Here is a 15743-nt window from a genome sequence, read left to right as displayed (position 1 = left end):
TAACACACAAGTTTACCATGGGACTAAGTAAGTAAATAAATAAATAAATACATACTCAAAAAGAGGGATACAAGAAATTTAAAATGTTCAAAAAAGTTCAATAATGCAACTCTTCTGATTCAGGACAATTATGTGATGAATGAATCATTACACCTTTCATATTCAAATCTTAATATCGTAATAAATAGCACACTGGAAAATACGAAACACCACTCAACGTAGTGGTGGTACAACCAACGTCTTCACTAATCTTTTTATGATTCAAAGGTGCAAATTTTAAATCATGTTGTGAGTAATTTGGCCAAATGTGGAAGGTTTTACTCATGTATTCATTTTTTTTTTTTTTTACCAAAGAGAAAATCCCATTAAATCTACAGCTACGGCCACACAAAGTCAAAATATTTTCCAAATGCCATCTGGCCCAAGAGCAAGCAGCTAAAATCCCTGAAATCTGCCCCTTTTCAGTTTTTCAGTTTCCTTCAATGGAAAAAGGAAAATTCCCACCAACAGTAATTTGTGTTTGTCTGTTATACTGTGAAACTCACAGATTTAACTGGCACTGTTTCTCTTATTACACACTGTGTGAACGTGTTTGGCAAGAGTTTGGCTGTAAAGGACATTCATTGATATGTAAATGTTCCACAAGACAGATTATAATTAACATTTTTTTTGTCTTCTTGGGGGCAGAGAAACAAACTGTGAACATAATATTGACGTACGCTGATGAGTCACAACTGTTCTGGAGGCACAGTGGAAACCTACACAGTATTAGGAAGGCGGTCATAATGTTATGCCATCTCATGTATGTGAAATGTAACAGCCAAACGTAGCCTCTTTAAAGAAATGCAGCAACATTTTCATGACCGGAAGCTGTGTTTTATTTCCACCTGAAGAATACAAGGTAACCACCCTTCTTTTCTAATTTCTGCTCTTTGGCTATATCTGGAGGAAAGTGCTTTGAGTCTACCTTCCTCTGAAATATGCTGTCACGGTCTAGAAATTACACTGATGAGAGCGGCGAGGGTGAACCAGAACAGTAAAGCTAACGGCTGAAAAATCAAACACAATGAGGCAAAAGATTCTAAATTGTAAAGTTGGTTCATCCTGATCGTTTTAAACGTTTCAAACCACTGAATAACAATTAAAAAAAAGACACTACAATCGGCGCTAAATCCACACCACAGGAATGTTTTCATTATTCTTAAAAAAAAAATTAGAAAATGGTTTGTCATCTAATTAACCTTTCTGTTCTGTCAATAACGATGCGGTTGAACATTACAGTGAATATTCATCCATAAGTCAGACGTCGGGCCGGAGGTCAGCCGCCTCTGTGCTCCTGGACCAGATGGGAATGATCTAATACGTGATTCCCAGACACTCCGGCGTGGTGAGCTGTGCAGCTCTCTTCTGCTTGATTTTACTCCACCCCATACATAAGACAGACAGAAGCGCAGATTCAAGCAATTTGCTGAGGTTTCTGTGTGTTTCTCGCTTCCTTTCTCTCCCTGGCCTGATCTGTTCCCATTCCCCTAATTCCTAATTACTCAACCATGCATCACGAGGGTCACCGGAGTAGAGTTCACTCCAATGTCAGCCGTCACCTACAGCCACACAGCAGATTATTGGATTTACTATATATATATAGAGAGAGAGACATACATATACTGAAGTAATGTGACATATGATGTAGGCCTTAGTACACACAGCTGTGGATTTACAGTAGCCTGGCTGTAATTAAAGGGCAGCCAGTGTGTAACAGAAGCCATGTCTCTTTCAGACATGCCCGAGTGTAGTATTAATATATGTCTGATTTGATCATTCATTCATTCTCTTAATATGTTTAGCTATTTATCCGCCTCCCCGTCTGTGCGTGCGTGTGCACCCGCACTAAAGAGGTAGTCAATCTGACCATGTCTGCCGGCAGGACGTCAGGTTGCCCCACGGTGCTTTTAGGCAAACAGCCAAGCTCAAATAACATTGAACAGTTTAGAGTGGAAGGCTTTTCCTCCAGGAGCATAAGGAGAGACCTGATGCATCCAGCAGCAGTGAGAGAGCAGAGAGACACATCACATCCCTCCAAAAACACGCAGCACTTCCCTAATGCCGTGCTGCATGGCTGGTTAACTCTCCCAGAGAACTTTCACAGTTAGGGCTTGATAGTTGGCAACAGCACTTATCAGGCTATCTCGCTCCCCATATGGGTATATATATTTATATATATATAAAAAACGTCTAATCTAAATGACTGTCTGCGGCGCTTCAAGTGCCACGCAAACCTCTCTCTCCGCTACCGGAACAGCTGGCTGGCGGGACGCTTCAGTTCAGAGACGAAAAACGAGGGTTGATTGAAGCACATAGGTTCAGAAAGAGAGAGGCAGCGACTGAATTTCAGTGAATTAATCAGCGTCTGTTTTCGTGTGAGAGAGGTAGAGTCAAAGGAAGGAGGGAGAGAGAGAGAGGTCGAGAGAGAGAGAGGGAGGGAGAGAGAGAGAGAGAGAGCGAGGGGGGGAGTGTAGCCTGACGCAGTGTGAGAGGCAGAAGCTGAGTGGAGAGAGACAGTGAGCGAGGGAGACAGCGGCGAGGAGGCAGCACATCACACCAGGCGCCGTTTTGCATCCAAATAATAATAAGAAGAATAATATTGTTGACGCGGGTCAGTCGCTACATCGGCTCCTGCTGGTGACCGCCGAGTCCCCCTTCCCGGTCACCGCTCTTCCCAGAGACCGCAGAGGAGGCATCAGCAAGCGGGGACAAATCACTGACAAAGACTAAAAAAGCCCACATCAACAGAGCAACGCATACACCGCCAGAGGCGGCGAGCGGACCTCTGTGCCGGGGAACCTGCAACGCGGAGAGGCGTCTTCCTTCCACGCGGGCGTCTGGAGCAGGTAAAGTGAAAAGCCACGAGCGAACATCTGTAGATTGCGCACAGAGCCACGGCTTCATTTCATGTGCATGCCTTGTGATGCCTGCGCTCGCGTTGCGTAGGCAACTTTGAAATATGCCAACAGCTCTGGCATTCCTGCGGTTTCAGAGACGCTGAATCCATCGCTCTCTCTCTGAGTAGTTGCGTGCGTGCCCATTCGTGATGGATGAGGGGGGGTTTTGCTGGTTGTCCATTCCCAGCCTTGATCGTCTTATCTCCATCCTTGGTGCGTGTCCGCTGATATTGCGGGTGCAGCTACATGGATTCGGACAGATTTACATTAGCAGGTGAACGTGTGCGGTGCCTATGTGCGAGACGTAGCTGAAGGTATTCGACCTGAGCCCTTTTACGATGCAATGGCACACCTGCTACATTTTTTGCGCACATTTAAGTATGTCAATTGGTATTGTGTAGTTTTTTTTTTCTTTGTCCCGGGACGGGCTGCAGTGTCAGAGCCCTCGTACCAGCACCGCAGTCCAGGCAGCAGAGTGTTCAGCACCATGGACAGCGGCTCTACACGCTCCTGGATGTAGGGAAGAAAAAATAAAATCCAGCAGTGACCCCTTTCCTTTCCCCCTGATACGTAACATTTTCACATGATAGTCTCGTCTGTATGTTCGTATTTCTTATGTTACATCTGCAAAGTTTGAGACAAGTTCATCTTCAGCATCACATCTAAAATTTCTCTCTGCAACCAAACATCCAGACCTCCAGACCATAAGAACGTGTGCATGCAAGAAACTGAGACAAATTTAAGGGTGATGCACGGATTCATTACTATCTTGGCACATGTGTTGTGATTAAAACAGAAGAGCTCTTTATTATTATAATCATATGAAGATTATTGTTTTTAACTCTGGAAATCTACCTGCAGAACCACAGAAAGCATTGTGAAACTTAATGGCGATGAAACTTTTTGCCTAAGACCAGTGCTGTGCCCCTTTAAAGGAAGGAGAAATGAATAAATGAGTGGAGAAACATAATTAATGAGGATTCTTCCTGGGCAAGGCAGAGGGGGTCACCGAGTGGTGTAATGAGCATGGAAATGATGTGAATCATATGCTGGCCATGACCAGATTTCAACCCCCGCTGAAAACCTGAGGGACTTTGGGGGTAACGCGTTGGCGCCTTTCACTAACATCATCGTTCTAGAAAAGGTTCGCACCTTCAGAAGCTACAGCAAAGAGCAGCGAAGTGGTTTCAGGGAGATGTCGTGAACCTAAATTAAATTCCCTTAGTTTGGCCCCCGTCTTCGCCACAACTTAATTAAACGTGCAGCCAAACTCCCGCCGCGTTGAAGCTGTATTGATGCACAGCTGAAACACAGCGGCCCACTGAGTGCATGTGTGTGACACAAAGTCACTCATCCAGTTAAATTTTGGCTGCTGTGCTCTGTGCCTCCCTCCTACCGCCCCGCTATCTGTTGTAACGGATGTTGTTGCCACTTCGTCCCATAGGGCATGGACTACTAACAGAGTTTTTCCACTGACTGACTCCAATTGTTGGCTGAGTGCCACAGAGGCAGGGAAGGGAAGAAAAGGAAAACAGAACGATTGATAGAAAGAGAGAGGGGACCAGGGCTCCACTCCTAGCTCCATGAAAGGGCATTTATAACAGACTCAATGACTCATTTTGGGACATAATGCTTCGCGGGGACTGAGAAATGTTTGGCCGGAGCTTTTCAACACCCGAGATCCTCTGTCACAGCGAGGTTTTGAGCCGTCCTGGGAATTCATTGATAACTACCTCAGAGGTCGCTCATCTTGCTTTCATCCTGCATTAGTGCTGCAGTGCCCGCTGCAGAGCACTTCTCCAGCCTCACGAGTTGTAAAACGAACAGCTCTCGCTGAGCTTAAAAACAAAGTCCTACAGCTGCGGCCGCACACCTGGTGTGTTTGATCCGGCGGAGCTAAAAGCTTAAAACCAAACAGCGTCTCTCTACGCGGCACAAGCCATTCTAATAGTTACATCTGTGATAAGGCACGGGGCAACATTCGAAATCAGCTGTGATGAAAAGTGACAGCTTTAGTCGAGAGGCGCTGCCAGAACTTCTGTAAGTACAAAGTGAATGAAAAGTGACGGGTTCATCATCCGCGCCGTCTGTTCACTGAGCACGTTGTTGCCCTCAACCTTCACCTGTAGTTGTAAAAAGTGTTTTTTTTTTTTCTCCCTTCGCCTGCTGTATCGTTTGTTTCTGACTCGAGAGTGAGCTATCCATCCGCGGCGCAATCTGGGTACCCAGAGGCATCACTGTGGGGCAAGTTTTTCAGGAATACTAAAGAAGCACTACAGTGCAACGGGGGGATCCCCAGTCGCGCTCCCATCCATTTGCTGCATCATTTGCCCCTTTCGGCTGCCACTTCAAGGCAGCGGCGTGCACGGCGCGTATCTGCTGAAATCCCAAGCTACGTTTCAGAATCAACTCCCGTCAGTTGTTATTTGTCCAAGTCATCCATATTTCAGCAGAAACGAGCTCTCCTTTTTAAGCACGCTGGCGCGCGGGGCGCCGGCAGTGGCTCGTGTCATAATGTTGATCTTTGTTGAGAGGGAATACCCCACGGTGTGGGAGAAAATCTAAATGAACAGTTAACATAGCACCTCTCTGCCGGCTGGTTCTGAACAGAGTCGTTTTCTTAAGGCTGAGAAACGCTCTGTTACAGTTATTTATTTTCTGTTTTGGTGTCGAAATACAACTGGAATACAAATGGGTTGCGAAAAACAAATCTCAGATTAGGCTGCTCGAGAAACAATAGACAATCACAAAATAAACATTTTTGTGCACCGGGAACGCGGTGCGATGACTTGCATTAAACGCAGCACAAAACAAAACGCACAGGAATAAGTCTTGTGTGTAACAGGTTAAGATGAACTTTGCACACATGCATGCTGCAGACACACAACTCCCAGCCCGGGACGCACACGCTCAAGCGAGCACACGGATTAATAATGTACCATATTCCCCGTAGGAGGGGAGTTAGCATTTCAGGAAGATTGCACAAACGCTGGGGAACTGTAATTAGGAAGTTATTGTCACAAGTTCCAACCTACACACACATACACACACTCTTGTAAGCATACACACACGTGCACAATGCAGCTCACTCTGCTTAGAGATCTCTCTTTCAGGACGTTCCTGGTTGAGACAGGCAGCAAAGCGATATTTAAACAGGACTGAACGAGAGACAGAACCTGAGCGGCACCTTAAAACAATCCGAGAGCTGTTTGAAATGAGACACACAATAAAATTCTGAAACAGACAGAAAAGCAAGCGCAGTGTTTCTGGAGTACAACGCACTGAGTGAGTGAGTGAATGGAATAAAGCTTGTGGTGCGCACGGAATTGGAAAAGAAAAAAAAAAAAGGCCTTTAAAAATTCAACAGCAACATTTCCTTTCACAAATAGTCTCACCGGTGAACAGTCTTTCAGGAAGTTTCGTACTACGGCGGTGGCTGGAAGTCCCGCAAAACATGACACAATTTAACCTGGAGCTGGATGAATAGAAATGTATTTTTTATTGGGCCGATGCACGCTGATCAGCCACAACATTAGGACCACTGATGAGGAGATGTAAATAACATTGATCATCTTGTGACAATTCAACGTTCTGCTGCGAAACTTCTGGACCTGGCGTTCATTCGTGTACATGCTACTTAGACATGTAGCACCCACCTAGACCAGACCAAGCACCCCCCCACCCACTGCATCTGTGCGATGTACTGGAACAAGCCGGATCATTGGACCCCAAAGACCCCTGCTAACAATATTCTATTACCAGACATCACAGGACACCCTCAGAAGGCCCATGTCCATTCTCAGATGAGTCACAACAGTTCTGGAGGCACAAGGGACAATATTAGGTTATTACATAACTAATAATTAGCTACAATGTTATGCCTGATCGGCGTAAACTTGACCCACCCATAGGTTCCTGTCTCAGTGCTGAAGTTGCCTAAATATTTTTCTTTTCACTTTCCTAAAAACAAGAATTACTTGTGGTGTCAGACGGGTCATTCATTTGAGGCATTCTCGAGAGCTGGTGTTTTCATCACTCTGAGCATTACGTCTTGGCACCGTGAGACACACTAACAGTGACCTCATACTCGGTGTTCGTAGCGTGAATGATGAATGAGCTGCCTAATGTATGCTGACGCATATCTTCCTGTTGCCCACATGCCAGGATTGGAGCTAATCCCGACCTAAAGTCTCCGACAAAGGTTTCACACTATCTCTTCGCTTTACTTTCCCCTCCCCTTTACACCTTCCCTCTCATCTCTTGATATCTCCTCGCCCATCTCTGCACAACGCATGCACACCTCATTCTTGCAGCCTGTGTATGTGTGTATGCGTGTGTGTATGCGTGTGTGTGTGCGTGTGTGTGTATTGAGTCAGCTAGTTTGAATGCCGGGTGCTGCTGCTGTACCACCCCTCTCTGGAAATCAGGGAGAGATTGCGGCGCGGATGCTGAGAGGAAGAAAGGAGAGGAAGAAAGAGCAGGACAAAGGGAGGAGGGAAGGTGAAGAGGGCGAGGTGATAGAGGCTGGGGTAGGGATGCCACAGGGTGCAATGAAAAAAAGAACAGAATTAAAAAAGTAACAAAAGGGTGGTGAAGCTGGAGAGGGCGTTGAATAGAGGTGTTTTCCTCCCGTCCCGCTCCTCTCCGTTCTCTTTCATTACTCCTGGCCTCTGCTCCACAGACAAGCACTAGTTTGGAGACACTGTGGCCTGGCAGAGACTTTAAAACCCCTCTAATGCTCCTGTTCTGAGGTGCTCTTCGGGGCCAAGAGGAGAAATCTCTCTGGCTGTCCCATTAGCTGCTAGACCACCGGACTATTGAAATCGTATTACCTTCCCCGACTGAGCAGCACTTCGGTTGTTCCTCCATTTCACAACAAAGATCTGCCATTCAAACCCCGAGGTACTACCAGCGGGATCGCAACGGGGAGACTGTTCTTTGATTTGTTTCTCCCCTCTCATCTCTCAGGCATCTTTCTTCTCTGGTGACAAATTTCTTCAGGGCTTTGGTGCCATTTGTATCCCCGTCCTGTTGCTTGAAATATCCCCAAGAGACACGCAGACAGATGCCACAATGAAGAAGAAGTGCTAACGTGATTCCGTCTGTTTCCTGACGGAGCTCACATTCAAGTGCTGATTGAATTCTGAAAAAACTATCAATGAGATCATCTAGTAACCAGTTGACAGTCTATGATTATGCCATATGCTCAACCAGAACATTAAGACCACTGACAGGTGACGTAGACAGCATTGACCATCTTGTGGCAATTCAGTGTTCTTCTGGGCCTAGCATCTGTGTGGATGTTACTTAGACATGCACCACCCTCCTGGATCAGACCAGGCCACAGACACACATGCAAAAACAATTTAGGAACAACTCAAAAAAGAAGAACAGCACAAGGTGTTGACCTGGCCTCCAAACTCACTAGATCCCAAACTCATCAAGTATCTATGGGATGATCCAAACGTCCCCACCAACAACAGCAGGACCCCCTCAGAAGGCCCGTGTCCATTCTCTGATTAATCACGACTGTTTGTTTGTTTCTACACACTACTAGGTCATAATGTTATGGCCGATCGGTGTAAATGAGCCGCAGAGATAGCACCCTTCATTGTGGCACATGTTTATCCAAAAGAAACCCATATTCTTTCTGTGAAGTTTGCTCTTACTTACAGCAGCCATTGTTTAATTACAGTCATTACTAGTGTTGTCGGTGCATCGTACTGTGTCGGCTCCAACATAAGCTGTGAATGTTGCCATGCCCTTGGTAACTAGATTACTATTAACAGGACACAGTCACTGTCGCAGTGTTTCATGCCGAATTAGTCTGTGAGACTCAATACAAAAACTGTCGTGTCTCATACTGATAGCGTCACTTCATAAACTGGAAGCCTCTTGGCTTTGCTCTGTTCATCTGTCCGCATGTTTGTCCTTTTTCAGAACTGTCTTTGCATTAAAATTCTTCAAATTTAGCACAAACATTAACTTGCCCTCAAGGATGAATACTTCTGTTGTGACTCCAAGTTTGTAAATTTCCCTCTAAAAGGACGACACGACGCAGTGATTAGTTACAAAGTTCAAATTCAACGTGACAACATAAAATTCTGCGAATCCCCTTCGTTAACGTCCTTCAAATTTTAGCGGTGGATGGAAGTAAATGGAAACTGGAGGCGCAGGCGGCAATACCAGTCCTTCCTTTAGCTGAAAATAACTCCACACAGCTGACATGATGACAGCGGTGCTGACAAGTCACTCTCGCTCTCCAGCTTCTGTTCCATGACATTTCTTTTTGACATGTCTCTTTTTATAGAACATGGCTGAAAATTAAGTCAAGCCTCAGTGTGATCGTTTAGACTAATACATGATGGATTATACATAAAATGATTTTGTCCAGTACCAATATGGAGTATTAGACCAGCACATCTATAGTTAAATGTTAAAAAGGCCCAGGTACCAGTGGATTAACATCTCCTTTCCTTCTTAACTTGTTCTTTTTCCTGCTCTTAAATTTTATTGAATTTTTCCAGCCAAACTCATCTGAAATAGAGCTGCATTTACCAAATACACTGGACGGACCTCACCCTAAAACTTCTTCCCTTTTGATGTATATATATAACAGGAGCAAAATAGTGTTTAAAATGCTGAAACTGAGCTAACCTCATGGTCGTCTGTCTAAATATGCAAGTTATAAATGGCCAAATGTAAATGTTCTGATTCTGGTGAGGGCGGTACACCGGTTTATACTGGTATTTTTTTTTTTTGTCATGAAATGAATTTATACCGACATAACGGTGGATTTGATTACACACCGTTCGGAACGTTGTGCCACGAGACTCTGTTTCCAACCAGACCATTTTCAGTGTAGCGCTTCTAAACATGCACGGTGCGACTGCGTCACTGCTGGTGAGGTGAAGATGGAAATGTCAGAAAACAGAAAACTTGCCAAAAAAAGAGATGCCTTGTCAGTTATTTGGTTTTTGGGGGTTTCTGCCCCCTTTTTTGATGACCTGTCCCCCTGGCTAAAGCTGTACCTGAAAATGTCCCCAATTTTAGCTTTTTATGAATGAGAAAAAAATGTTGTGCACAGACTACAGTTATTACAGTAGCTGGTCGCGCTGCTATTGACATTACAGACGTAGTAGTTTAAATATGTTTAAATATGAATAAATATGTCAAAATAAATTAAACTGTAATTATCCCTGTTTCTTCATGTCACCTTGGTAACATTTAATTATTATTATTATTTTTTTTTCAATCTCCGAGCTGTAAATGTCCCCAGATTTCCACACCAGCAGGCAGCGTTAACACGGGACCATGCAAACCTGCTTTTACTACTAGTGTGGGATTATTCTACAATATTTACTCATCATCACAATAAAATAGTCCATCCTTAGTCAATCTACTGCATTAATTCCTCTCTCAACCAGTAGAAAATGTTGTGAACACCTGATAAATGTTAAAAAAAAAATACTGTGATACCATTAGAATTTTGAAAAATACCATGATATACATTTCTGGTCATACCATCCAGCCGTACGAGGAAGTGAACGGTAAGATTGACAGGGATAAGGTAACAGAGGAATCAACAAAAGACACAAGGCAAAACAGGTTAGTGGAATCACAGAGGCAGGAACAGACAAAGACAAGGACGTAAAACTTAAATCCACTATGAAAACTAGGAGACACAAGAAAAATCAAACCGTGCTACAGAAGACATTAAAACTCACAACAGTAAAGTAAAAATTAAATCCTCGCCTTGCATTTTAGATAAAAAAAAAAAAAAAAAAAAGATTTCAAATTAATGCTAAATCACAACTGGTGCTGACTTTGTTTTTGCCCGGGACACTTTTTTATCACCACATCGTGTCGGTCTCAAAAGCATGTTTATAAGGCTCTTCTCTTATAATGAGTCTGAATGAAAATATTAAGTCAGGGCTAGAGCCAACATTTCCAACCAATTCGCAGCGCTGCCATTAGCTTAATTAGCTAGCTGACTGCAGCTGATTAAATCCCCCACTGACAGAAGATCAAATAGAAATGTGAGAACTGCTTTTGTCTTCCTGTCTGAAATCAAGGGCCCTTTGTTTACAAAATTGGCTAATCTGCCGCCATTATCATTGTAAATTGCACGCGTGCCACGCGAGAACTGAAGAACCTGACACATGCAGCAACACAATCTAATGGGGGCGAGCCGTTAATTGTCAGCTCACATTAAACTGCAGTCATTAGGACGGCATTAAAACCTGGAATCTCTGAGAAGGCCAAGACCTGCTCCTTTAATTCTTTGTTGCGGTGGAAGATCAAAAGAAATCACTGTGGCACCATGGAAGCAACTTTGTGCGCAGTGGTGCTACACGCATGAAGTGGGCATCCACAAAAAAAAAAAAAAAAGTAGAAAGAGTATTTCTTCCTAGTTTCAGTCTGTCAGGTCACATCACGTTAAGTTTGTTTGTGTTGTATCTCTTTTAATGCCTCAGTGGATGTTACAAGCTCACAACAACAGCAGCTAAAGAAAAAATGTCAGCAGATAAAACAGTGGAACAAACCTGAAAGGAAATTCATAAAGAGATTCTCCCTCCTTTGCAGCAGAATAATAAAAAATAAAAATAAAAAATAGCCTATAGGTTTGCAAAGGATTGTGGAACGGTGTTTTTTGAAAGGGGCTCAGACAAAAGAGCCACTAAGTAAAAAGAATATTCAGCTGACAGCTACATTACAGTGATGATTTACTCACCAATCAGCTTTATAAACAAGTTGGAACGCCACAAAAAAAAAAGAAAAAAACGACTTCAGTCAGAGCTTCGCCACGCATTGAAAAAATCAATACGAATTATTGACCCTGCTTTTTCCCCAAAACAAGTGAACCAATTCTTGCAAGTGCAGTGAGACGAATTTAGAAATATTTGAGCCTGGAGCCGTGGCACTTTATAGGAACAATAATAATAATAATTATTATTATTATTACGGAAGAATAAAAATGTACGGCTGAAGGAGCAACAGCATCGAAAATGAAACAAAGATCGATCACAAACCTGTCACAGCTCCTCACGCGCACACACCACCGCCCTCCGATTCCAACACAATGAGGTGGATATGCACACTGTTACAACCAGGATTCATCAGGTCAACAAAACAAAATACTTCAAAACGACGTATCTTTACAAACCTACACCGATCAGCCATGACCGCTGACATTACAGCTGAACAGAATATCAAGGTTTCATTTTCTGTTCAACTGTAATGTCAGCAGTTTGTCCCACAATGCAACAGCATACACAGGGGCATAAAAAATAAACAGGAACGAAGAGTGGACAGTGTAAAAGATAAATAATAAGAAAAAAGAAATAGAACAGAATGAACGACATAAGTGTTGGCACGTATACAAAAGTATTGAATTGCAATAAAAAGTAATGGATTGTAACAAAAAAAGTATTGAATGACAAACATAAAGTATTGAGTTGCAACAAAAAGTATTGAGCTGCACAAGATAATGACTGCCAGATACGGCACAGGATAGAATAAACAATGTAAAAGTATTGGCATATGTACAAAAGTATGGAACCTGAGAGGTGAATAACACTGACCCCCATCCACGGCAGGATGCAGCCTGACACACACACAAAAACAGTTCAGTAACAACTAAAAAAGAAACATGAAGAACAGCACGAGATGTTGACCTGACCTCCATATATACAAAGAGAAGTGAATAACATTGATCGTCTTGTGACAATTCAGCTTTCTGCTGGGAAGACCTGGCATTAGTGTGGATGTTACTTACACATGTAGCGCCCACCCAGAACAGACGAGAGATTCACTAGATCCCAAACTGATCAAGTATCTGTGGGATGATCCACAGAGACCCCTCCCCTCAACCCATAGGACCCAAAGGCCCCTACTAACAACAAGGACCATGTTCATTCAGAAATGAGTCACAACTGTTGTGGAGGCACAAGAGAGGCCGACAAAGTATTAGGATGACATAATGTTATGGCTGATTGGTGTGTATTACCAGATTTCAGGTAACGCAGTAGTGTCTGATCCACAGTGGACCAGTCAGGGGCCTGTGAGGAACTAGTAGGAGCGAGTTTCATCGGGTGAACACAGTTTGAGTGGCGGAATTAGCCTGAGACAGTTTATCCAGTTACCTTTAAACTAACTCTGCTCCTGTCGCTCTCCAACAACGACTTTGTTCTCTGTGACAAACCCTTCCCTGCGTTCGCTTTAAAGCACAACTGAAGGTGTAAAAGGTGCTTGATGCTTGATGCTACTGGTGAAACTCTTTTCTTTTTTCCTGATCGAATATGTAAAATGTTTCCACTTTGCTGTCGTCCCTGTTCTGTGTAATTTCTGTAACATGTCCTTGTTTGCTGCTTGGGAGAAAAAAGAAAAAAAAAAAAAAAAAATCATGTTTTGTTCAATTTTGCACTCCAGTTATTTACAAGCTTTACAAAATCAGCCAGTTGGCAATCACAGCGGGGGCTAAACCATACAAACCCTTTTGTCAATTAGCGCTCAGTAACACCGAGGGGAAATACCAGTGTTTGGCAGGCAAATCTTAGTTTGGTGTGTCTGCGTATGTGTGTGTGTGTTAACGCGTCTTGTCCTGCACGAATTGCGCGCGTACGACTAAGTGACTAAACGAGTGTGTGCGTGGGCGGGCTAAGCGTTTGGTGGTGGTGGGGGGTCGGAGGTCATGTGTGTATGTTTATGTATGTTTGGTTGCGTGGCACACAAGCGCGAGAGCGTGTGTGGGCGGGGAACGCCGTGCAGGAAAGTGTGTTGCGCGTCCCCAAATGTGTGTTTCGAGACAAACTAAATATCTCTCCTTGTCTAATCCTTTAATTTCCCAGAGCGCTGTGCATTTTATCCAGTTTTTGTAGCCAACTTGCAGACACACTGGAGTCTGCTGAGTGTCTGTGTGCGGGAGGATGCAGTGTGTCTGTGTGTGTGTGTGCGTGTGTGAGAGCTGTACTGGTGAAGGGAAAGAGGAAACATGACCAAAGCTTTCTCATGTGACAGCTGTTGGCAGGACGCACTCTGTGCTGGAAGCGTGATCTGCATTGAAGCCTGCGCTGGGTGTTAAACGCCTGAGTCAAAGCAGCATTAGGTGTATGTGATTTCATAACGACTGTCGGTGTTCAGCCTATCATTTTCCCCCTTTGTTAGTGTCGTTTCTCTGCCTCTCAGGGCGCCGTGTTGTGATGCGACAAGTTGTCTTTGAGATTTTCCCCATTTTTTTTTTTTTTTAAAGGTTGTTTTTGTTTCTTCACACAAAAGATTTTACTCTTTAATTTCAGCTTATCCGAGAGAGAGAGCTGAGAGCGTTAAAATGGGAGCTGTCCAGGCTACGGCTCGACTGCCAATTATTTCCGATTGATGGATTTGTTGTTTGGTTTGTAAAAAAAAAAACATCAGAAAATAGTAACAAAAAAAAAAAATGGATGTCAGGTTTTTTCTGTTTTTTCCAAGTTTCCTTAAAAGCAGATGTTCAATTTACAAGAATAAAACACAGTTTATGCTATTTATAAGAGTGGTTAAACAGTTATAAGAATTATGTTTGTGATTAACTTTTCATTGACCCGTTAATTATCTGTCAGATCTGTCAGACCCAACCCAAGAATATGAAATACCTTTTTTTAACAGCATCATATAAAATATTTGTTCAATAAAAGTGTAGCTAAGAGAAGGATAAGTTTAAATGCAATGGGGAACCAGTAGGATTGAGGCAGAATACACTAATGCAGGGATCTTCAACATTTTTCAGGCCATGGACCCCAAACTGGGTCCCCTACCTACTATAGGTGTTCTATAATAAACTCAGCCTACAGCTATTTACAAATATACGTTAGTATTATCATCATTTTGCATTCAGTATCAAGCTATCCAAATAATACACAATTCCTTTATTAAAATACGTTGGATTCATGTTAATGTGTATTTAAAGAAATTTAAATATGCGGGTCAATATTAAAATATAGATATATGTATATAAAAAACAGAACACCCCCCCTTGCAGTACCTCCGTTTATCCCCTAGGGGACACAAACCCTCTGTTGGGTCCTCGGCACTAATGCACACGTCTTATCAAGCCTGTCTTGTACCAGAAAATGGAGAGTAGTGGTAAAGTGGTTTATGATGATTGAGGAGCTACACCTTATTGTGGCCGAGTGTATGCAAATTCTCCAAGTAGCCAAGAAAATGGCGGAGAACCTCGCTGCAGATCAGTGAATCATTGAAACCCAATCTATTAGTCATCTACGAGAAAAAGTAACGGTCCAACACCGGGCGCAAGTCTTTTGGCTGAAAGTCTGGCATTTGACTTACGACACAGTCCATCCCTCAGCTCATCCTCCCTCCGTCGTTCAAAAGATACTCCACTAATTCACCTGGGTGCAAATTTGTAAAAGACATAAAAAATATGGTTTATACACTCATCAGCCACAACATTAAAACCACGGACAGGAGACGTTAATAACAGTGACCATCTTTTGGCAATTCAGTGTTCTGCTGGGAAACTTCTGGACATGTAGCACCCACCCAGACCAGACCAGGCAGCCCCACCCCATAGCAACGACACTCCCTGATGTTGTAAGATTACAAAGAACAGTGGAATCCCGAGTAAATATCGACACATCCTGAATCAAACAACATTACACACTCTGTACTGCACACTAACTTTACCAGACCTGATCTACTGTGTTGAACTACGGGATAACACACACTAGAGCAACAGAAAAGAGCAGTAAGGATAATAAATCAAGCATCTCGATCACATTAACCCTCTTTTTATTTTAATCACAGATT

The 15743-nt window shown here is 43.3% G+C and overlaps 1 protein-coding gene across 2 annotated transcripts in view; it reads left to right on the top strand.

Annotated features, from left to right (window-relative positions):
- The first annotated feature begins 2553 nt into the window (after positions 1-2553).
- Positions 2554-15743, top strand: part of LOC125004466 (protein ELFN1-like) — a 129681-nt gene continuing 116491 nt past the window's right edge. For both annotated transcript variants that reach the window (XM_047579087.1, XM_047579086.1), the window contains exon 1: positions 2554-2888. The gene's annotated coding sequence lies outside the window, so the exon portion shown is untranslated. The remainder of the gene's footprint in view (positions 2889-15743) is intronic.

The sequence above is a fragment of the Mugil cephalus genome, chromosome 2 (genome assembly GCF_022458985.1).
Source record: "Mugil cephalus isolate CIBA_MC_2020 chromosome 2, CIBA_Mcephalus_1.1, whole genome shotgun sequence".
Taxonomy (NCBI): Eukaryota; Metazoa; Chordata; class Actinopteri; order Mugiliformes; family Mugilidae; genus Mugil; species Mugil cephalus.
This window is presented reverse-complemented; position numbering and strand designations above follow the sequence as displayed.